The 24,326-nt window shown below is 35.3% G+C and overlaps 1 protein-coding gene and 1 long non-coding RNA gene across 2 annotated transcripts in view; one reads left to right on the forward strand and one right to left on the reverse strand.

Annotated features, from left to right (window-relative positions):
- The window catches only part of LOC128822479 (uncharacterized), a 61,857-nt gene that overhangs the window by 12,409 nt on the left and 25,122 nt on the right, over positions 1–24,326 (reverse strand). Inside the window, exons 2-4 of the long non-coding RNA XR_008441444.1 lie at positions 16,195–16,347; positions 15,886–16,096; positions 13,103–13,455 (exon numbers count right to left, since the gene is read on the reverse strand). This is a non-coding gene — a long non-coding RNA (uncharacterized LOC128822479). The remainder of the gene's footprint in view (positions 1–13,102; positions 13,456–15,885; positions 16,097–16,194; positions 16,348–24,326) is intronic.
- Positions 20,214–24,326, forward strand: part of PTPRD (protein tyrosine phosphatase receptor type D) — a 978,753-nt gene continuing 974,640 nt past the window's right edge. The window contains exons 1-2 of the mRNA XM_054004205.1: positions 20,214–20,727; positions 21,200–21,267. The gene's annotated coding sequence lies outside the window, so the exon portion shown is untranslated. The remainder of the gene's footprint in view (positions 20,728–21,199; positions 21,268–24,326) is intronic.

Here is a 24,326-nt window from a genome sequence, read left to right on the forward strand (position 1 = left end):
ACGGGGACAGCAGAGCATGAAATAAACCATAAAGGACATGCTTGAAGTGACAATTTCCTGACTCAAGTGAGAAAGGAACCAGAGTGTAGAGGTGCTTTGCTGGACTTCATACTCTCACACAAGGAAGGATTGTGAATGCCAAAAGAAGCTTTGATTACCATTCCCATGAGATGGTGGAGTTCAGGACCCTGAGAGGAGGAAGCAGAGCAAAAAGAAAATTGCAACCCTGACTTCAAGAGAGCAAGAATTGGCTTGAACTTTGAGACTCATCTTCAAGCAATCCCATTACATAAAGCCTTGGTTGGAAGGAAGCCCCAGGAGAAATGGTTCATGTTCAGGACTCACGTCCTGCAAGTTCAGAGCAGTCTACCCCAACAAGCAGGAAGACAGGCAAAATATCTAGGGGCTTGCATGTGGAAACATGCTCTGACGAAACTCAGACATAAAAATATATGAAGCATGGAAATAGGGACAGGTAACCTGGTAGGAATAAAAAGACACTGTTTAAGCATTGAGACAGGCAGGTAGGAAAATCAAAGCCCAGAAAGAGTGTCTGATGAAATAGAGTCTGATGTCAAAGGGAAGAAAAAGTTATCTGTTAATATATCAACAAGTAAACTAAGGAAAATATGGTCCTACTGTGCAACACTACTGCTGAATGAGTTGGCAACCTTGCTCTAAAAGGACATGGAACAGGCTGAGGGTACTGAATTCCTCTTTTTGCCACCAACTTTACTAGCAAAAACCAGGAACAACATCTGAAGTAGGAAAGTTATATAATTGGTGAACAAGAAGCAAGCCTCTACATACATAAATCCATGGACATTGATGAGTTGTGCCCATTGATGAGTCAGGCCTGATGTTAATGAAAAGCTTCTTTTCATTATCTTCAAGAGATCATGGTGATTAGAAGAGGTGTCTGAGGATTTCAGGAAAGTGTCATTTCTATCTTCAAGAATGGCAAGAAGAAGGACCCAGAGAGCTACAGGCCTCACCTTCATCTGTGAAAAGGATCCTGAAAATCATTTCCAGGCAATTGACCAAGAAGAAAACTACCAGAAGCAGTCAGTATGAATTTACCAAGAGGGAGTCATACTTAACCAACTTGATAATGAAGTTAAGAAAATGCTGAAACTGGCACCTGGAAGGAAAGGAATAAGATCACGTTGGGCTTATTCATCTGGGAAATTGTTATGAAGAGAAGGTTACGAATGCATCCAAGTTGAACGTGAGCTACCACCAGGCACTTGAAACCAAGATGACCATCAGTTTCTTGGGCTAGGAGAAAGATTGTCAGCAGATCAAACATGATCTTCCTTTTTCCTGGGCACTGGTAAGGCCACATGGCTGCTATATACCAGAACGTTGTGTTCACTTTGGGGTTCCTCAGTATCAGAGAGCTATGGACATAATAGAGAGAGTTCAAAAAAGGCCACAAAAATGATTTATGGGCTGGAGAAATTCCTGTTAGGGAAGACTTAAAGAAACAGGCCTGTTCAGCTTGGTGTAGGGGAAAACTCAGGGTGATCTCTTCAATGTATGCAAATATCTGAAGGCAGGTTGTAAGGAAATAAAACCAGGATCTTCTTGGTGATGGCCAGTGACAGGGAAAGAGTCAATGGGCTTAGATACAGTGGGTTGAGACACAGTGCTGTTCACATTAGCAAAGCTTTCTTTTTACTTTGGTCTGACTGAGCACCTGAATAGGTTGTTCAGGGAGGTTGTGGAGTCTCCATCCTTCGAACTAATACAAAATCCCAAACATTCAGTGGTTCCCAGAGGTGCCCAGTGGCCCCAGTGATGGGACATGAAGCAATGCACATTAACTGAATCACGGGAGCTTCCATCTGAACATCAGGGAGCACTTTCTCAATGTGAGGGTGCCTGAGAACTGGTACACACAGAGGAGTTGTGGATGCTCCATCCTTTGAGGTATCCAAGAGATGCCTGGACAAGGTCCTTACCTTTTTTGAGGAGGCAGGTTAGACAAGATAACCCTTCCAAACTTAACTGTTCTGTGATACTGTGTTCCACAACATCAATATTGAAAGATACTAACCACCATTGGCAGCTAAACAAAACTTGAATTAAGAAGTTATTCATCCAGTACTGGATACCTTGGAAAACATCTTCATGTATGGGACAAGGAGTCAAAATTGCAGTAGAGGTGTTAGATATTTTTTTATGGAAGATAAGTGGATAAATTTAAATCTTAATTGCTAAAAACTAGAACTGACTTCTTTCTTCATAGAAATCCATTTTTATGTCCAAAAAGAATACCTACCTGCTAGTTTAAAACATTTCTAAAATTATTATTATTTATAAGTATTTTTGTGTTCTAATGATTAAAAATCAAATTTTAATAGTAGCAGTTTACATATAAAGTCATTAACTCTATAATGAACCAGGACACTTTTCTCTTCAAATCCACACCGCTCTAGAGTATACTAGTTTCAAAATAAATTTAAAAAAACATTGAAAATCTTTAAAAGTTAAACTTATTTTTGATACAGGGAACAGAACTCTAGTTATGATAACCTAGAAAGATATATCTAATGTTAATTTTGTTTCAACTTGTGTTAAAATATAGTGCTGGACCAAAAACTACAGTGTACAATTTCAGTTTTATCAATTCTAGCTACAACAACATTTTGCAAATTGATCTAGAGATCAGACATAGCTTTTTCTGGCTTAGCTGTTCATTATCAGTACTACTATTACATTCCATTATCAATAACGGTCAATAATACAAGCAAATTCAAGAAGCAGAATTGTTATATTAACAAAAAAAGAAACAAAGAAAAAAACTGTGTTTTTTGCCTGCCTTTTTCTCATTATACAGATGTTTTATGCATCAACTCAATTAAGGAATTTAATATGCTGTAAACCACTAAAGATAATGCATTTTTAGATTTTAGGCTTCATTCTCATTCAGTCAAGTTAGTAATTCAATATGAGGTCCTATGTTGTATCTCATTTTATCACGAATTGGATTATGTAGTCTTCAAAGTAGAGAAATCTTTGATTACTGAGATAATATTTAAATATTAACTCAGATGAAAGCACCCCACACCAGCTGTTTCTATTTAAGTCTCTTCTTGTTTGCACTTCAAAATTGTGGACAAATAGTCAGCTTGTTGAAGAGGTGTTATATTGGATTATGATGTTCCTAGTATTTTCTTTTCATGACTGTTAGGCCAATAGCCTTCAGAGAAATTAGATAATGTTCCTTGAAATTACTTGACTTCATTATCATATAGAACTATGTTTGTTAGTGTTTAGAAGACATATCCATGTGAGAAATGCATGAGTAGATTCCAGGCAGATTAAGGTCCAACATCTTGTTACCTGCTATGTAATTCTGCAGTTCTGTGAACTGCTCTCCTTTTGTTTAGCTTTTGTTCTGTTTTATTTTCAAATTTTAGTATTGTTCAAGAAGTAAAATGCCTGCCATTCAAGAAACCAATTTTGTAAGGGTATGAAAGTAATAGCACTTTAATGTCCAATTTTATCCTCAGTGAAACATTTATCAATAAATTATATTCATTGCTGCAAATAGTTTGCTTACTGTAAATCCTTTTAAATTCAGCTAGTCACACAGCATAAATTAAAAGGTATAGAATTGCTCCCTAAATACACATGCAGTAAACACAGGAAAAGTGTTCTATTGCTGCTGTTGATATTGAACAATTTTTTTGAATTCTTTTACTTATTCATGGAGACAATAGGATAGATTCTTCTTTTAATGATATTCATGCTTTTAAAAAATGTACTTATTTTGTAACTGTAATAGACATAGGAATTTTTTTTCAGAATTAGATCAAGGGAGATTTTTAGCAACCTTTCAATGTAATCAGAATTTCAAATTAAAATAAAACTACGTGTAAACCTGGGGAACATGATGCATACCATGATTTTATTTTCACCTCTGAATTCAAATTACTGGATTTTTGGGAAATTTTACCTTTCCTTCCCCCTACCCTGCCCATCAAGGAATTTATTGTTTAATGGCAATTTCTATCAGTTAATATTTTGTTATAAGCAGAATTAAAGTACCTAATCTTTTATGCATATGAAGATGATTCAAATCCTATTAATTGGTAAGGATTGTACAGATTGATAGGGATTGGTATCAGATTGTACAGTTAACATTATACCTCACTTCCTATATTGCCTCACTTTTATATAGCTTTCTCTGATTTAATGGAAACAAAATGCTTAAACCTCAACAGAATTATTAATAGGTTAATTTTTGACTAATTGCTTTTACAGCTGGAAGGAATCCATAAGAGTTTTGATCAGATTTTAAATCTGTTCAGCAGTCTTTAGATGCTTAGCATGCAGACAAGAAGAGACATAGATTCTAATTTGTGCATCAAAGTTCTCTGAGAATGCCTGTTAAATCAGGAAACTGTATAGATATGAAGAAAACAAAAAAGTAAATAAGTTTTTCCAACCATAATTCTACTTCTTAGTATTGTCTTTCCCAGATATATTTGGTCAGAGTTCGGTAGCAGGCACAAAAAGAATTTTTAACTCCCTTCCTTACCTCCTCCCTCATTCTTTCCAAACTGGGTACTCATTATCAATTCTGTTCACTTTTTGTGGTTGTTTTTTGTGTTCTTGTAAAACAGGGATGTGAGGAGATTATTTCTTGGTGAAGAAGGAAGAAGGGAGGAGGTTCTGCTGTGAAATAGGTTTGTTCATTTCAAGGTCTTATTGAGGTACTCCCATAAAGGAGAATACATGTTCTTATTAAGAATATGTAAAAGAATATTGAAAATCCACCCTAGGGATTAGGAATATTTTGTGTTGTATGTTTTTAACACAATCCTGAATCAACTAGGTACAGGAGGTATCAAAGGTATAAGAGGCATGATCACAAAAAATTACCACATTGTGATAAAAATTATGAAGTTGTTTTTTTGACACCCGAATTACCTAAATTGTGGTAAGGATAATGGGGACAGTTATAGTAGTACTTTAAGTGTAAAACTGCTGAAGATGTGCATCTCCATGAAGCATTAAATGACTATTGGCTGAATATAAATAGAAAGCATTCTGTATATATGTGTCTGTTTCTGTGGGAACAGTAGGAATGCTGAGTGCTGTGATTTGAACTAACTACAAGATACCTGTACGACTGTGCAGAATAGATTGTAAATGGTAGCAGAAGAAGATTCTCTTTTCTGAATAACCACAAAGCATATTGGGAGACAAAAAGAACCCTAAACCTCAAACACCCAGGAAGTTATGGAAATATGTCTACACATTTTGAAAATTTTGTTGGACTTTCTAGGCACTGTATTAAGCAATAGGATTTTTTTTTTTCCTTGAGATACATAAGAGACAAAAAGGGAATCTTTCAATATATACAGCTTTGAATTTTTCAGTGACTTCCTAGGTACAATAAGCAGCTTGGGTTGTCTTGAGTTCAGGAAACATTTGATGTTCAGGCAAGAGAAAAAAAAGAAATAGCACTGATTTCTTCAAAAACAATGATTTCCCATTGATGCCCTCAAAGTGTAGTTAGCTCTTCTGGAAATTCTTCTATGGGAGTATTCAACTGATACATAGTGTTTTAGTGAACGTTTCTGACCCAAGGGTTCCCACTTGAAACTATGAAAATATCAGTAGGTTGTAAACAAAGTCGATGCTATTCATATCTACTTGTGTGAGTGAAGCCATGAAAAACCTGTCTGCTTAAATGCATAGTGTCTCGAAGAAAGGAAGCAGACTATTATGTACCATAAAAAAATCAAACTCTCCAGAAACAAATACATTTCTTTTATTCCAAAACTGATATGTCAAGTGATCAGTTAAAACTGATTAAGGTTTCTGAAACAATGTATCATTTAAAAATGAACTTTCTAGTAAAAGTACTAATATTTCCTGGTGATCTTTAGAAGATAAATATTATCAGTTTTATGCTATCCATGTCTTAGTAGGAATTATTGGGGAAAATACAGAAAATAAATATAGGTAGATTTTAGCAAGACCTGTGTGGTTTTAGATACTTCACAAAAGCAGGTACATGAGCATAAGTTTAGGCATTTTATTGGCTGTTAGGTAGATGTGAAGAAAATAATTACTGGTAAAATTAATGTGGGTTTTATTGTGGGATTTTTTTCTTGTAAATGCTATGTCAATAGGTATGTATCTAAAATATGTGAATAGTAATAAAATGCTTAGTTGGTTCAAGATGAGAAGACATTTCACTTTGTGAAAACAATTTATATGTTGAGAAACTAGCAGCTAGTTCTGCTGATAAAACTGTTTCTACTATTGCAAGAAAATTGCATATCTCATTAATAATTTCCATTATTTGTTTACAATTGTAACTGTTGACTGTGAAATATGCTTTTTTTTTGCCTTGTCAGTACTCATAAATCTACAAAGAAAGAACTTTTCCCTATTTCCTCTGAAATTCACTATACTTTGCAATATCACACATATTTAAAGAACTTTTCCTTTAAGCATCTACCGTTAGCAAATATTTAATAATCTGAATTGTCTTTTTAAAAAAATCTTGGGCTAAATAATAGCAATAATAAAACTACTGAATTCTGATATCCTCAAGTCAATTTCAGTGTTGGTTTGGCTAAATGAAGATTTAAATAAAGAGTAAGTGAATGATTAAATGAAGATCCTTGAGAATTTTTTAGGACTCCTGAAATTTAAGCTGCATGGACAGATCCTCATGCTCACATAGCAGTATACTAGATCAAGGAAATTGTTAAACAACCAAGGACAAAATAACTAACTTTTTCTCCAATGACTTTTTGGCGAAATAACATTTTTGAGCTTGCTGTATTGTCTCAAGACTCAGTGCATTTGTATCTTTAGAATAGCTAGAAAATTTTATGAAAATAGCCCTCCTCATAGAATATCATATGCACTCTAAGTCCATAAGACTAAGAAAAATAGAGACTGAGAATATTTGCACACAAAGACTCAGAGTAGCTTCATGGCAGATACAGATAATTTGAAGTATAAATGAAAATGTTATGGATTATAAAAGTACTTAGGAGAACTAGAACTACATAATAAAATGATAAAGCATGTTCATCTCCAGTGCTGACGTCTTGTCTACTCACACTTGAAACAGTTTCACACCATCAGCATTCAGTCTAATATTTGGGGTTTTTCTTATTCTTGTACTTAAAGTCACGAATGTCGTCTGATAGTACTGAAGTATATAGAGAATCTGTCCAATATTTAATGGTCATACTTTTTTCCATGACCATTGGAATGGACATCCATTCCAATGACATCATCATTTCAGGCTGTTTGTGACATGGGCTTGCTTACATTTCATTGTCACTTTCAGGACAATCCAAAGGGCAAATTTCTTAGAGATACAGTATTATGTTATACAATGATGAATTTATTAATGTCTTAAGGTATTTTTTTAAGGTAATTATTTGCTTTGAATAAAGCAAATAAAAGGGAAAGAAAAGTAAAACAAATGCAAATTCTCTTTATAATCCTGTACTAGTTTTTAAAGATTATATGTCAATTTAAAACAACAGAATCAAACTCTGTAAATGACAACTATAGAGAAAATTGCAGTGCACGTGATAAAAAGTTATGCTTTCCTGTCTTTAGAAGAAAAGAAAAAATCATTGGAACTTATGATGAGGTGAAGCAATTTACTCTAAAGTGATTGTTCAAAGTGTTCTCAGGAAACGTCACCTTTTAATTAGCAGAATCAAAGATGATATACTATTAGTACTATCTCTGTGATGTAGCTTGGATACTGTGCTCATTATTAGAACATAGCTGTAAAATTCCTGAGTATTTATGTAGTAGAACATTTGCTGGAATAAATGCTAGATATTGGATGCAAGAATTGAAGAAATACTAAGTTTGGCTGCCAACAACAATTAAATGGAAGCAGGTGTCCACGCCCTCAAGGGCAGGGAGGCCCAGCAGAGACAAGTTAGAGAGATGGTCAATAACCAACCAGCAGTTGCTGGATTCTGCACGTGGGACAGGCAACCCTGGTTGTGTGGATAGACTGGGGAATGAGATGCTGAAGAGCAGCACTAAGGAAAGGGCTTGCAGGTCTTGATTTTCAGAAAGTGGAACATGGGTCAGCAGTGCTCTGGTAGCCAGAAGGGCCACCCAAGTCCTGCAGGGGCATCAGACACAGCATCACCAACTGGGCAAGGGAGGGGACTGTCCCTCCCTGCTGTGCACTGAGGCAGCCTCGCCTCGAATGCTGGGGGCAGTTTTGGGTGCCATAATATAAAAAAGAAATTAAGCTATTAGAGACCTTCCAGAAGAGGGCCATGAGGATGGTGAAGAGTCTGGAGAGCCCCTTATGAGCAGCAGCTGATGTCACTTGGTTTATTCAACCTGGAGAAGATGAACCACTAGAAACTGAGGGCAGAACTCACTGAAATCTTCAATGTCCTCATGAGGGGAAGTGGATGCATAGACACTGATGTCTTTGCTCTTGTAACTAATTACATGTTCTGAGGGAATGGCATGAAGTTGAGTTGGGAGGTTTAGGTTAGATATTAGAAAAAGGCTTCTCACACAGAAGGTGTTTGGGCACTGGAATAGAGAAGTGGCCACAGCACCAGAGCTAGAGAAGCATTTGGACAATGCTCTCAGATAAATTGTGATTCTTGGGGTGTCCTGTGTAGGGCCAGGAGCTGGGCTTAATGATCCTGATGGGCCCCTTCCAACTCAGTATATTCTATGATTCTGTGATTCTAAATAATCAGCTCTTGGGGTCAATTTCTATGTCATCCTCTTTTTAATATAATAATGTCTGATTTCTGTAAAAAGCAGGCATTGGCTATATTTCTACTGTCTGTAGACAGACTTAAGGTGTTTATTTCAATTTTCCTTATATTCTTTACAGCTTAAAGCACAAAGTAGTCACATTATTTTAATGAACATACAAATCTATATATCTGCGTTTTCTTTCTTCCTTTTACTTTTTTTTTTTTGTTTGTTTTGTTTTGTTTTGTTTATTTTAGTTTGCATACTCTTTTTTATAAAGTGGCAAAGGACCATAACATGACAAGATTGTTTTGGGTTTTTTTATACAGACGATCACCACTGACATTCAAAATAACAACACAAGTGAAGTAGTTATCACATGACTTTGCAAACTGTAGATAACTGGAAAACTGTTCTGTGTATCTATAACGTAATTAGAAGATAGTTCAGAATGCCTATAATGTTCATATATGGGAAAAAAGGAATGACTTTGTAACAGTGAAGTAGATAGAAGTCGAAATAGTAAATCTGATACAGAAGAGTGAAGATCACTATTAGAACATTTAGACAAGGATTATGAAGTCTGGGATGTATAAGCAGTATGGTGTCCCTTGAAAATGTAAAGAAAACTGCTGTTTCACTGGCAGTGCAGGAAGTGATTACAATTTTTCAGTGTAACACAAGATTTGAATTACTTGTTCTCAAGAAAAAGAAATAATGCAATAAAAAAGATGGATTAAGACACCCATATTTTTATATTGTGGCTGTAGTACAATAGCATCAGCAGTGCATCTCAGAAATCAGCAATGCATCTCAGCAGCAAAGTCCAAAAATATACTGGGCTTTAATAATAGGACCATCAAGGGAAGGGATTATACTCTTCTATGTCACATTCATTAGACCATATCTGGATATTTCATTTAGTTTTGATCCCTAAAAATATATGAAGGGCATGGACAGAATGGAGTGTGTTCAGGGACTGCAATTAGGATGATGAGGCCTGGAGCCCTTGCCCTGTGAGAAGAGACTGTGGCACCAGGGCTGGTTCAGCTGGGAGAAAGGGTGGTTTCAGGGGTACTCAACAGTATTGCCAGTACCACTAGAAGAGGAAGAAGAGACGCAGTCAGGCTTTTCACAATGGTGTGTGGAAAGAAGTTGAAAGGCAGTGAAACAAGCCTTAACATGACAGGCTCAGGCTGGAAAGAAGGAGAAGCCTTTTCTCCAGGAGGACAACCCAGCAGTGAAACAGGTTGTCCAGAGGTATTATACCATTTCCATTCTTGGAGATTTTCAAGACTCAGCTGGAGAAAACTCTGAATTAGTCTGAATTAAGGATCAGCCCTGCTTTGAGCAGGAGGTTGTGCTGCAGGCCTCCCAAAGTCTCTTCCAACTGAAATTATTTAATAATTCTGAGACTGTTAACTAAGAAAGTAAATGATCATGGCTGTTTTTGTTCTTCTATTATTCCCTTCACAAAGCAAATATTTTTATATTAAGTATTTTTTTCTGGGTTTTCTGTTCTACATATTCTCTATATTGACAAAGTAATCTTTGTAGATTTGTTACAAGAACTTGTATATTCTGGGCACATCACACATATTAGTTAGAAAAGACAAGTATTTTTCACTTCATCCTGAAAAAAGAAGGAAAGCCATTAAAATAGCTTAGAAGCTGGAACAAATGGACAAAAAGGAATAAAGGAGGGGAAAAGGAATTGATATTGCAGGAGACTTAGAAGCTGTTAACCACCAGACTCCAATTCTGTTAATGTTACCAGGACTTCAGCATTTAATGCTGTATAAGTTTAGCACTGCAGACACAGCTATAACAGAAAAGAACAATAATGATAAAGGAAGAATTTAATTTTAATCCACACTATAGGGACCAAATCCAGAGCAGACTTCCTATGCCACAAATGCAAGGTCTCTTTCTATCATGCTGAGGATCTTTCTTAGCCCAAGTTTTATTTAAACTGTACAGACAAGTGGAAGTAATGTTCATATATTAAAAAAAAAAAAAAAAAAAAAAAAAAAAAAAAAAAAAAAAAAAGCATAGAACATTGTAAAATTGACATAATTTATTATGCTGCATAGAGCTGAACTAACAAAAAATTGTTTGCATTACATTACTGCCAACTATGCAACTGCTGCTTTGCACCTGTTTTGGGCACTGGGCAGGGAGTTGTTTCCACAGTTAGAAAGATGTATTTTTCTGATCTATCCAAGCTGAACTTTGTTGTTGTTGTTGTTGTTGTTGTTGTTGTTGTTGTTGTTGTTGTTGTTGAAGACATACTGGACAACTACAAAGACATATGTCTGCTTACAGCTCTAAGACTTCAATCCTAAAACTGTCCATTCTAGCTCCTGACATCATTATTCCAATTTTCTTATAACTCAGTCCTTTGGGAAAGCCTTCCTAACAGCAGTTTCCAGAAGGCAAAATTTGGAATCTTGTTCTCAGCAAAACATATAGTATTTTTGCTCTTTGAGAGAGAGATCAGTGCTTTATCTCCATTTCTGCCTTTCACCAGTTTGATTTTTGACATCAATTTCCTGTTGCTGTGGTTCTCCATATAGCTTTTATGTTCTGGATTATATTGTGATTCCTATTGTAAATAAATATTACACCTATGGTTTGTAATGTTTCTTTAAGGAACCTTGCAATATCTGTTACTTTACAGAAACAGATTTAATGTCTCTCTCTCACATCTAAATACTAACTAAATATCTACTTTAACATTTTAATTCTTGTAACAAAACGGAGAAAAAACACACATTAATAGAGTGGAATGTTTAGTGAAGATGGAGGATTTCTTTTTTGTTAATGAGGCTTGAGGGCAGAGTATGATGATAGAATACACATGTTCATTCTTGTGGCCCGAAATGTATTTTTTTTTTTTTTTTCTTCTCTGTTCCCAGCTCTGGGAAAGGCATAAAACTCATTTTGAATATATTAAAAATATTTTCCTAAGCATTACCAATTAGCCATCAAGAGCTGGAAACTAGCCTTGAAAATCAATAGTCACTATTAAAAATAAATAAATAATAGAATGGCATGTTAATGTTTAATTTCTTAAGATCCTGCCTCTGCCACTGCACTTGGGTAGATGCTTTAGAGAATAAGGGAAATTACTTGAGTCAATCAGAGAAATTCAACCAACGCAAGGTGCTTACTGGCCCTCTGAATATTCTCTTTGGTTTCTAAACAGTTTGTTGGCTAAGAAATACAATTGAAATGTAACATTGCAAATCTCCATTAAAGGAATATTAGGAAATTCCTGTCATTCTCACTTTTACAGGTACTGAACACAGAAAACTGATGTGTTACAGTGGTGTGAAAATTCACGAAAGTTAATGCAGTATTTGTATATTCATATTCTCTGTATATTATAATTCATATAGTTACTAGCATTGACAATGATCAGAGCTGCCTCTATGAATTTTTATGGTCTTTACAGACATATATCTTAAAATGAAGACTATTTGCTTAAACTGATGAATTTTGCTACCTCAAATACCTGATATATACATAACTTGCATGACTGAAAGTGTGACCAGCATATAGCAAACCTGTATCTAATAAAATCTGTTTGGGAAATCTGCCAGGATATTTGACATATTTTGCATGTAAAACTTTATTATCATACAGTAGATTACTTAGAAGCATGCCTCTAATTTAGGATTACACAGATTGTCAAAGCAAAAAAAAAATTGGTACTCTATGACCTGTTCTTACTTTTCTCCTCTACAGCACTGTAGGCCCTGACCTTGTACAGATGTTTACTTCAGAGGAAACTGAGGGGTCTGAGGCCTCAGTGTGCTGAGTCCTTATAAATCCACTAACTTCATATCTGTCAAGTTTCCCATGCAATTACAGACATTAAAGCTATATTTAAAGTATTAAACCTTTTAAAAGTTTTTTAAGTATTTAAACCCTTTAAAAACTGTATGAAACTAATATCCAAGCCCTTTCAAAAGAGTGGTGATATATATTGTGTGTTGACCCTGGATGGATGACAGGTGCTCACCAAAGCTGCTCTGTCCTGCCTCTCTTCAGTTGCACATGGGAGAGAAAATACAACAAAATGCTTATGGATTGAGATGAGGGCAGGGAGAGATCACTCACCGATTATTATCACAGTCAAAACACAGCTGACCTTGGGGAAATTAATTTAATTTACTTTCAATAAAATCAGAATACAGCAATGAGAAATAACTCCAAATCTTCCCTCCCTTCTTCCTGGTTCCAATTAAATTTCTAATTTCTCTACGTCCTCCTCCTAAGTGGTACAGAGGGACAGGAAGTGGGTGTTGCTGCCAGTTTATCGCACCTTGTCTCTGCCACTCCTTTTTCCTCACACTCTTACCTACACCAATGTGGTGTGCCTTCCACAGGAGACAGTCCTTCATGAAAATTCTGAGTATCAGTCCTCCCCACAGTATGCAGTTCTTCATGAACTTCTCTAGCATGGGTCCCTTCCCTTTTGGTAAGTGCTTCAGGAACAGGCTGCTCCAGTGGGGGACCCCCATGGGGTCACAAGTCCTCCCAGCAAACCTGCTCCAGTGTTTGTCCTCTCTCCATATCGTTACGGTCCTGCCCAGAGCCTGCTCCAGTACGGGCTTCTTATAGGTACATTTGGGCACATCCACCTGCTCCAGCATGGGATCCTCCAGGAGCTCCAGGTGGGTATGTGCTTCCATAATCTGAGACTACATATTCCTATAAAGCAATGAACACAGGAACATGAAAGCAAAGGCAAAATTACTCTCCCCAGGGCTGAAGTCACTAAAGTAAAGTTTAATATTGAGATTAAGCAAATCAGAATGCTTGAACCAAGACATCAATTGTTTTTTAGCTTTCAAAAAATACAGTGTAAAGACCTGGTATTCTTCCTACATGACTCAAAACTTTTCCTTTTACTGTTTTGCTTCACTTCAGATCCATTCCAGTGACAAACTTGGCTTTCCTCATAGTGAGCTGCAATAGTATGTTTATGTCCTGTCACACTTGCAACTAAGTCTTGAAAAAATTAGCAAACTAGCTTAGCTAGAGCAAATAGCTTTCTCATAGCTGCAATATGTAATTTTAACTATTGAATTATGAAAATATTTTTTTAATTCATTATAAAATAATGAAATATACTCCAAAGTTGCAATAACACACTTGTGGTCAGATCAGTATGCTAGATTGTGGTTCAGAAAATCAATTTATTTCAATAGAATTTTTAGGCAGAATGGAGTGAGAATCCTGCCTTGCAGACCTGGGAGTGGAGTCTTTCACAAGGGTGAGACTAGAGCTTATATATATATATATGAATTCAAAGTAGATAGAGAATATTTCCAGCATGACATACTTAAGGTTAATGACTCTTGTGTAGTAAAAGTTCCTCAGGGACTGACATTTCTCCCTGATGTTGGAACTGGATTATATACAGACTGTGAGAGTTCCTGCCATAAAATTGAATCAGGAAAAGAGATAGACTGGGATTTGTGCTGTTGACTGTTCCATTAGACTCTCTGAAGAAATCAAAACTTTAAAGCCTGTAAATTCTTAATTTTTCTTTTTCTTTTTAATGATTTTCTTTTTTGTCCTGTGAATGGTAACTATAATGATCATGTAGAAATAAGGACATAGAAAAATTCATGCATTGTTCAATTTCAAATTTTTTGGAACGGAAATATTATTTCTGTATGTGTAGTATTTGAATAAGGCTGCTAAATAACTGATTGTATACAAATTATATGCAACTTAAGTTTGGACTGACACTCAAAATCAGACTTCTGCTGTAAAATGTTTAAACACATCTCATGTCACATTCAGCAATGTATGGGTAGTAAAACAACCATGGAAACAAACTGTCCATGGATATTTTAAATTGAATTACTGACTTTCATTAATATTTGTTCTGCTGATTGCCTGCAAATGCTTTAGATTTCTTGCCTATAATTTGAGCTTATTAAACTTCTGAAGATAAGGATCTGTGTGACATGAAGGATTGTAGTCCTGAAAAAGGAAAAAAGAGAATTGCACAGTATATATACTTCAACTGTGTAGACAGTCCAGAGTTATAGACTTCTCGTGATATTTTCTTTTGACAAGGAATCAAAATGATGATGTGACAAAAAAGTCTAATTGTCCTGCTTAAATTGCAAACATCCACTGAGCATATTTTCCAGGTTACTATTTTTAAAGTTATAGCTACTTTTGGTTTTTAAAAACTAAAAATATATATGATGGAAGAAAATTTCCAGAGCATTAACACTCTTTTGAAGCCTTAGCTTAATTATTAAGCAGCCTTCCAATTGCATATTTGAATTGGTAGACTTCCTAGCTTGAAGATTTACCTGTTAGTCTAATATATATATATATTTTTTACTTTTTTTTACTTCTAGTAAAATATCAAAATGGAATTAAAACAGATGTGATGCTTTGAATATGATACACTTTCTAATTCAATATTTTCATGATATAGAAGATAGGGGACAATAAAAGCTAAAACTCATTTAAACTGTTTATAGGTATTACCTAATAGTACAAAACATGCTTATAGAAACAATTACAGTTATATTTGTAAGGAATTAACTTAATACAGATTTCTTATACAATAGCACAGACTAGTGGCTGTTAGCAAGGCAGCAAGTTTGCCTTTTCTCTTACACAGTATTAAATTAAGATGGCTAAGACCAGAGGTATAGAAAGTCTGAGTGTTTCTGTTTTTCTAATTCATGCATGGCTTCTGACAGTAAAGGGTACTTTCAACTAATAAAGTTTTTTTACAAAGACAGAAGTATATTTTATCCTGTAAGAGATTTAAACTGCCTTGCACATTTTTTTACATTTATTCACGTGGAACAACTTTGTCCAGACTGAGTAGTTTCTCAATTTCTTGCAAAAGTGTGTCACAGATTGCAAAGTGTGTCACTGTATCATTACAAAAAATTACACAAAGATGTTATTCAAAACCTCTTTATATTCTTGACATTTCTAGACAAAATATTTGCATAGAATTTGTGCATAGAAATGCGCCTCTGACATTTAATCTTTTTGTAAGTCTTCTAGACTTCAGAAAATATATAGTTACAATTAAGGTAGTGACATAACCTGAATGTAAGAATTTTAATCATAATGATTACAGAGAGATTTCCTTACCTCATTTCTTATGCATCTTCCTATGTCTGCTTTTCATGTCTTTATTTAGCCCAAGTACAGTATCACACTGACACTGGTGTAGTTGCTTCAGGTAGCTGGAATATCCCTTGATCAATATTGTCCTACATTTCCCATTAAGATGTACTTTACTGCCTGAGAAATGCTCTTCTTTGCAATTATCCAAATAACTCCTAGAAAACCTAGTGTGGCCCTGTAGAGACATGAGAATATGGTGTGAATACAATAAGTACATGGGAAGGTGCCAGCCATGGATGTACACCTGCAAATTTTCTACTTTCCAAAACCTACCTCATGAAGATGGAAAATATACTGGTCTTGCTCATCAGAATAAATTGATAAAATTGGTGGAGGTGTGCCTCTACATTTAAAAAATTATCTTCCAGTACATTTCATCTGTGGGCCACTTTTAAGCTCTCAGTATCAAGGTAATGAACACTGCACCTAAAGAAAAAGTTAACAGTAGGGCATCATAAATAATCCTTCAACAGAAATCCAATGGGTTGAATTTAACAGCTGGTATTGGTAACTTAGTAACAGTAATGAGATGTAAGACATGAAATGTAAACCTCAGACTAGCAGGAAATAAATGATTCACCATGCAGTTTAAATTACAATATGATTTGGTGTAAGTTTTCTTGGGACAGCAAATACTTCAGGCATGATAGGCTGATATCAATCTATCCTTTCAGTATGTAATCATAATTTCTCTCACCATGCTCCTCCACTGTGTATTTATATTATTCTAAGTGGTTCAACTGGCTTGATTTCCTCATTCTAATTAGTCTCATTTCCATTCCATCTTGCCATACAATTTCTTCCCAGCTGCATTATTTCTAAGCAAATGAAAATAGGCTAATGAAATTGCAATACCAGTAGTATCAAGATATCAAAGAGATTGATTTTTTTTTGTTGTTTTTTTTGTTTTGTTTTGGTTTTTTTTTTTATTTATTTTTTTTTTTTTGTTTGTTTGTTTTTTTTGGTTTTTTTTTTTTGGAATATGTATGCCTATATGTAGTTTGGTTAAAACTTGCAAATCTGTGAGGTTGTGTACTCACGTCTAAATCACAAATCTGTCTAAATCACTCAACATGTAACTTGGCTGTCTTGAAATCGTCACCAGGCAGATAGAAAATTAACATTTACAGGCATTTAGCTGGGAAGAAATACCGAGTGTTATCTGAATTTGAGACTATACATAGATGAAACAGAACTGAGAATGAAGACAGAAAAGCTCTTCAAAAATGAACAGGGCCCTGTAAGGTACGTAGTACTGCTTAACTGCCAACTCTTAGAAAAATCTGAGTATTCACTGTGAGGTTCCTGCTACCTATCCATAGCATTGGGATTTTAGATCAGTATTTTTACATATCATAATGAATTAAATTGTAGTACTGATATTTATACCATGAAATTAAACAAATGGTTGTCTGCAAAAGCCTCTTTACTTTTAATTTCTCTTTCTTTTTACATCTTCTATTGTTGCCATTTTGAAAGGATTTATGCTCTCTAGTTCATATTTATGAATATGGCTTAATTAAAAAGTCTTCCATTCAGACCTTGAATTGCAAAGAGATTTAGGTCCACATTTTCATAATTTTACACTCTGAATACCATTAGAATAATGATCATTTCGATGTCTACACAGGTGTTAAGCACCTAAATTTCATCAATGGTGATAGTTTTAATATTTCATTAGGTTACTCATAAAAAAACCCTCCATTTTTATTTAAAGTCAGGAAAGAAAGTTCCAGCAGATGGCAGCAACTCTCCACCTACCCCAATTCAGACCATAAATGTGCATATTAAGCACAAACTCTGTTAAGAAATTCTATTTTTTCCCAGCTGATGGTTGAATTGCTTGCACAGACTATTCTTCTCCAGTTTTAATTTTCAAGATGACGAAACATAACTGGTATCAGTAAGTTGTCTAAAACCAGCCAAGCCAGGAGGCATATGTTACATTACAATTATTTTACTATATTGACAATTCAGATAAATGAAGGTGGACCAAAGCTGTAGTTGAATTTACATTTAGGTGACAGCATACACTGCTTAAACTAAACTTAAACTAAACTTGCTAAAACAGCTGCAAGAATCTGAAGCTGTTCTGGCTTTTACTTGGATTTCTTTGCAGTGGACTTGTCATTCATAGTCATTTTTCTTGGCACATTTGTAGTGTAAGAGGTATTGGACAGGATATACAGAGCCTCCCTAAAGATCAGTCTTTCTCAGCCATTATTGTCTATTCACAGAAGAACATAAGATCTTCCTGTTCAAGGGATACCGTCAAATAGGATATTTAAAAGTAATCCAATTAAGTTGTGTATGTTGCAGCTTCCTATAAATAATTAACAGATTTTATTTTAAATCTGTCTATAAAAAAGAGTGTTACAGTGACTCTTTTCTTCTGCTGAAAAAATCCCATGAACTACTGAGATAGCAACTGCCTGTGGCACTATCCTACAGTTTATTCAACTATGCACAGACTTAACTTGATCATGCAAATAATCCCTCTTTTCTGGAGGGAGCTTCTTGTTTAGCTATACCTTAATACATGAATTAGCCACTCTAGGATTCAGATGTAGCTGATTACAATTATACTAGGCTTATACATGAAAAGCATGATCAAAAATACATATGTAGTCCAAGGATTATATATATAATTCTTCCACTGCCATCAGCTTCCTTGTTATTTGATATTTAAAGGACTTGCAAGTAAACTAAAGATATTTTGCTTACTTTAAAACAATGCAACTGTAATATTTCAACATAATACTACACAACATTTAATTTGCTTCACAATTTTTGGTTTTGTTTAGCCTAAAAAATGGGTGTTGCATTTTTGAACCAAATACTATGAAAGTATTTACATTAGAAAAAATGAATTTGTATAAAAGTACAACTAAATAGCTTTCAATTATCTGCTGACAATTTCTTAGCTATGTTGTATGTAGAATGGATATACCAGGGGAAGTGTTACACTGGTAACTATTGAGTAAGCTTTTCTGACTTTCTAGCCTAAGCATTACCATTTAGTTGTAAGGGTCTCCTTTTCTTTTCTTTTCTTTTCTTTTCTTTTCTTTTCTTTTCTTTTCTTTTCTTTTCTTTTCTTTTCTTTTCTTTTCTTTTCTTTTCTTTTCTTTTCTTTTCTTTTCTTTCCTTTTCTTTCCTTTTCTTTCCTTTTCTTTCCTTTTCTTTCCTTTTCTTTCCTTTTCTTTCCTTTTCTTTTCTTTTCTTTTCTTTTCTTTTCTTTTCTTTTCTTTTCTTTTCTTTTCTTTTCTTTTCTTTCCTTTTCTTTCCTTTTCTTTCCTTTTCTTTCCTTTTCTTTTCTTTTCTTTTCTTTTCTTTTCTTTTCTTTTCTTTTCTTTTCTTTTCTTTTCTTTTCTTTTCTTTTTTTTTTCATTTCTTTTCCTTTTCTTCTTTTTTCCTTTTTTTTTCTTTTTTCTTTTTTTTGTTTTTTAATTTCCATTTAAAAAATTATTCTTTCCTTGCCACAAAATTTCGTGCAGTTTTGTTCCAGAATACATTTTATAACTTCTTCTTGGTGTATGACCAGAAGGAATAATGGCAGAGTTTCCAGGGGTTTTTTTTGACATTTCTCTCCACCCACCATTAATTTTTATCTTTCTGTGAATTCATTTCACCAATACTTGCTTTGTAGATTTTTGGCGATATATAAGTTGACCCATTAGTAGCGGATTTTCCTTATTATTTTACAGGCAATGCTGAACAGTTTCTGTGTGATAATATGCCATTTGAATACTATTTGTATTCATTAGATATATAAAGGAAACAAAATAACAGAGGAATTTTTAAACAAAAGCCATTGAAAACAAAAATAGCCACAGAAACAATTTTTTTTAAATGGATAAAAAAAATAAGGGCAGTAATAGAAGGAAATTTTAAAATTAATACTATTTACAAAATTCTTAATTATACCAAGAAGACTGGTGGGTTTCATAAAAGAATAACTTTTAGCTGTATTTCAAATACAGAGCATTGTTCCTACCATGGTTTCTCAAGGCACAAGTTACCTCATAAAAAATAGTCTTCTATGCCTAGAACTCTGATAAAATGTTTGTCAACATTTTTCACCTCAGAAAGTTTACTGACTAGACAATATATTAATCTCGAGGCTTTGTAAAAAAAAAAAAAAAAAAAAGATAATTTATTTGATAGTGCTTTAATAATAGAACAATTAAGAGACAAGTTGATGTCAATGCCCCTAGATCATTATGCAATAACTTTCAAAAAAAAAAAAAAAAAAAAAAAAAACCAAAACCCAAAAAAACCTCAGATAAATTTCTTACTCCAGAAGCAAGACCGTGATTAAATTTTTAATACATTGGAAAATTCAGATTTTTTTTCAAAGTGTCTAGCAAATTAAATTTTTTGCAAAGAGGAAATACTTGTTCCACATCTACAAAAGAAGAACAGCACTTTTAATTTTTTTTTTTTTTTCTATTTTTGGCGGGACCTGGAACCAGACCAGGAGCGGGGGCCTATGACAAAGTCACACAAGCCAGGGCCAGGTTATGGAGTTAAGGTGAACCACAGGGACAAGAGGAGGCCCTGGATGCAGCAGGGAGGTGGAGAGACATCGGTCAGCCCAGAGTTTCCCAGTGACAGGGACTGGTAGGAAAGTTGAGCAGATGACCAGCTCAGCTGCCATAGCCCCAGGCTCTTGGCCAGGCACCTCTGCGGCTGGCTTGAGGGGAGTCACAGTGGAAGTGATTCCCTGGGACAAGGCAAATGATTCCCCGGACAAGTGATTCCTGGGACAAGGACTCATAGTGTCTGACTCTGGCTTCCAGCCCTGCTGTGAGTCCTGACCCATAGCTCCCAGGTGAGTAGGCTGCAGGGCAGCCTCTTGCACAGCTGTGGTGCCTCTTACCACGGCTTGGCCTTAGGACACAGCCTGCACACACAGGGAGGGGCTTGGGAAGGACAATCTGGGAGTTGCGGATACACCAGGCCTGATACAATGTGCCTGTGGAGTTCATTCCCCTAGCATGGGAAAAAGCTGCAGTGGTGGTGGGGAAGCCACGCTGTTCTACAGCAGTCATATGAGGAACCGGGCAGAAGCAGGGCCCTGCAACTAGCCAGGCCTGAAGGGCTGCCCAAGCCCTTGACATCCTTGGTTGGCCATTGCAGCTGCTTTCACCTCAGCCTGTGATAAGTCTGACAGGAACTTCTGTCTCATGAAGAGCAAATGCTAGTGTTTATATTGTTACTACTGGCAGTTATTTTCTTAGAGGAGATCTGCCCTACTAATTTTTCTCTTATAATTTAGGAGCTCTTTTACTGATTGTGTTTGCTGCAGCACTGGAATAGAAATTGTCAAACTTTGTGAAATTCAAGGTAAAACAACACCGATGCTATTCTAATAGGTGAAAAACTGTTAAACATATTTTCCCTTTATCTCTCTGCAGGGTCCTGTTTACTGGAGCTTAAATCTCTTCTAAATAGCAGCCTGAAACCCCTCTATTTTGCTTCCTACTACATTCACACTGGGGCAGTGCCATGTTTCTTGATATTATTCTTCATCATGCTACCTCTTAATAGCAATGAGAATACACTGAGAATGACTTTACAGAAGAAGAAACACTGATTTACTTGTCTCTAAAACCATTCCTGGAAGACTGCCTGCTTGTGCTGTACCGTTAAGAGGGAAACTGTGTTTCTGTCTGTGAAAACAAGGTTAGGCAAGTGAGAGGTCTTAATAGGCCTCTTTTAGGTCCATAATCTGCTATTGTCTTTCTGGACTAAATACACAGGTGACATTGAATGGCCAGGATTAATCATGATTGAGGGATCAGGAAAATATTAAGAAAATGTTTAAAGGTAAAATATTTTTTATTCTCATAAGACACATCAGATACAAAATTCTTAATCAACTTTTTTCCTTATCCTTCATGTGCATGTATACTGCTACTTCTAGAAGTGGAAAATACTCTGGCTTTTTTAGACTAATATTTGTTTCTCCTGGTTTATCTAGTCTTTTTGAAAAACTTTGTAGTTTTGTTCTCTGAGGAAACTAATTGAACTAGATTAGGTACCAGATTTTCTGAATATTGAAAATCCTGATTTTGATATCATACTTCACACTTCCATGTTTTAATTTGAGAGGTGTGTATTTTTCCTCCTCTTTCATGTTGCTGCTTAGAGCCAAAGACAAATCTCTTGATGTTCTTTCTTGATTGAAAGCAAATGGTTAGGTAAGAAATATTTTACTCTAAACTTTATTTGAGAAATACATATTTTTCACACTTAATATTTGTAAGGATGACAGTAAACAGGGTGTACTCACACATCCTGAGAATGACTGTGAATGTTGTTGATGGCAGTTATTGTATCAGCAAGGGGAAAATTGCTCTTAGTAAGAAAACAATTTTTGACAGTATAATCTCTTTGTCAAAAACAAAAAATCCTAAATATAAATAACTTTCAATTCTATGGGGGAAAATAAATTACTATGAAAGGAGAATTTAAGGTATATTACCAATGTTTTATGCAGTCTTTCATCCTTTTAAACATTTTTAGTAAAATGATAGAAGCATGGAGTCTGCCCTCTGACACTAATTCTAAATCAGACTGAGTACCTCCAGCCTGTAGAAGATTCAACTTCTAGCTCACCTTTCCTGCTTATAATGAACCTGATATTCTATTTTTTTCAGAGGTTCAATCTTTAAAGCTTTTCCACACACTTTTTATAATCTAAATCTGAAGTTATCTAATGTTACAGATGGTGTTATGTTGGTTCAAGTTCCCAGCATCTAAATGATGTTACTCAGAACTAGGCTATCCCAGCATGACAGTTGTTTGCATCAAATTAATTATAAGTCATTTACTTAATTCCTTCTCCTCTCTCAATTTTTTTGGATTTGGGTGTAGGTGTTTCTTTCCTTTCCAGAGCACAAAAGTGACTTCTTGCTCATGAGTCCATATAGGACTTAATTTTCTATTCAGTGCCATATCCACATATACAAGCAGAATGTTTTTTCCCTCAAAAAAAAAAAAAAAAAAAAAAAAAAAAAAAAAAAAAAAAAGGCTTGACTACTATGTCATTTGTCCTTACAGGATTTTCAGCTGTTAAAGAGCTTTGTCTGTCCCTTTCTGTGACCTTCAAGTGCCTGAGAGAGGTTTTTCTTTTGGAAAAAAAAAAAAAAAAAACAACAAAAAACCAAAAAGCAAAAAACAAGCTACAATCTAGTTACCACAAAAAGTACCAATTCATATGCTTCTGCCACTTTCCCTGCCCAGGTGTAACATTTATCCGACTGCCTGATAAAAAAAGGTAAACTTGCAGAAAATGAAAATCTTTTTTCCTAAATAACAGTGCTGAGCTCTTTAGACTCATGGACTCTGTCAAGGGAGTAACAGTGGAGAGTAACAGTGGACAGGGCAGAAAAGCATAAACCAATGGAAGATACTGTATCGGTTCCATAGCTGCTAGTTTTGCTTGCCTAAGGTATGGAATACAATGAATGCCCATTTTCATTATTTCAATACGAGAGTGACTGAGAAGAAGACTAAAGGATAACCACAAGAGAATTAACCTTAATTAGGTCAAATTTAAATGAGTTACCTTCATTCCCATAGATTCACATGCTTTCACAGTATTCTTCAATGAACTTATTTGCATGGCATGTTGTGACATAGCAGAAGACTGCCAACTCAATTTACCAGTGACAAACCTGAGAGAGGCCTGGGTATGGTCATACACAGAGTCAAATTCTTCCCAAAGCCTTTTTTTTTCTCTGGACTGAGCAACCCCAATTCTCCTAGCCCATCTTCGTGGAAGAGATTATCCAGTCGTGTGGTCAGTTCAGTGTCTCTCCTCAGGACTTGTTCCAACAGGTCCATATCTTTCTTTTCCTGGGTGCCCCAGCCTCAGATACAGCACTCTAGGTAGGTTCTCACAAGAGCAGAGTGGAGGGAGACAATGACCTCCACTGACCTGCTGGGAACACCACTTTTGAGGTTGCCCAGGCTGAAGTTGGCTTTGGGAGCTGCAAGTGCACATTACTGGGTTGTGTTTTCCTTCTTATCAACCAATGCCCCTAAATTCTTCTCCTCACAATCTATTCTCCACCCAGCCTGTACTTATGCTTATCCCTAGTCAGGATGCAGAACCTAGCATTTGGCCTTGTTGAACATCATGAGGTTTTCACAGGTTCACCTCTTTAGCTTGACTGCTAGTGAGAAAGAGCTAAGTGCATGCATTGAATGGATATCTATATGGTAGAGGTTGTCACAGGTTTGTGAAAAGATAACTTTACTATTGAAAAGACTACAGTTCTGTTTCCATATGTCTAAAGTAATTTACCAAATGACATAATGTTGGTGCAAGTACTGCAGGTTTTGGTGATATGTTTGGAGCATTTAAAGAGCTAATAGCATAAGTTCAATTATGAAAC

Source organism: Vidua macroura, chromosome Z (genome assembly GCF_024509145.1).
Source record: "Vidua macroura isolate BioBank_ID:100142 chromosome Z, ASM2450914v1, whole genome shotgun sequence".
Lineage (NCBI taxonomy): Eukaryota > Metazoa > Chordata > Aves > Passeriformes > Viduidae > Vidua > Vidua macroura.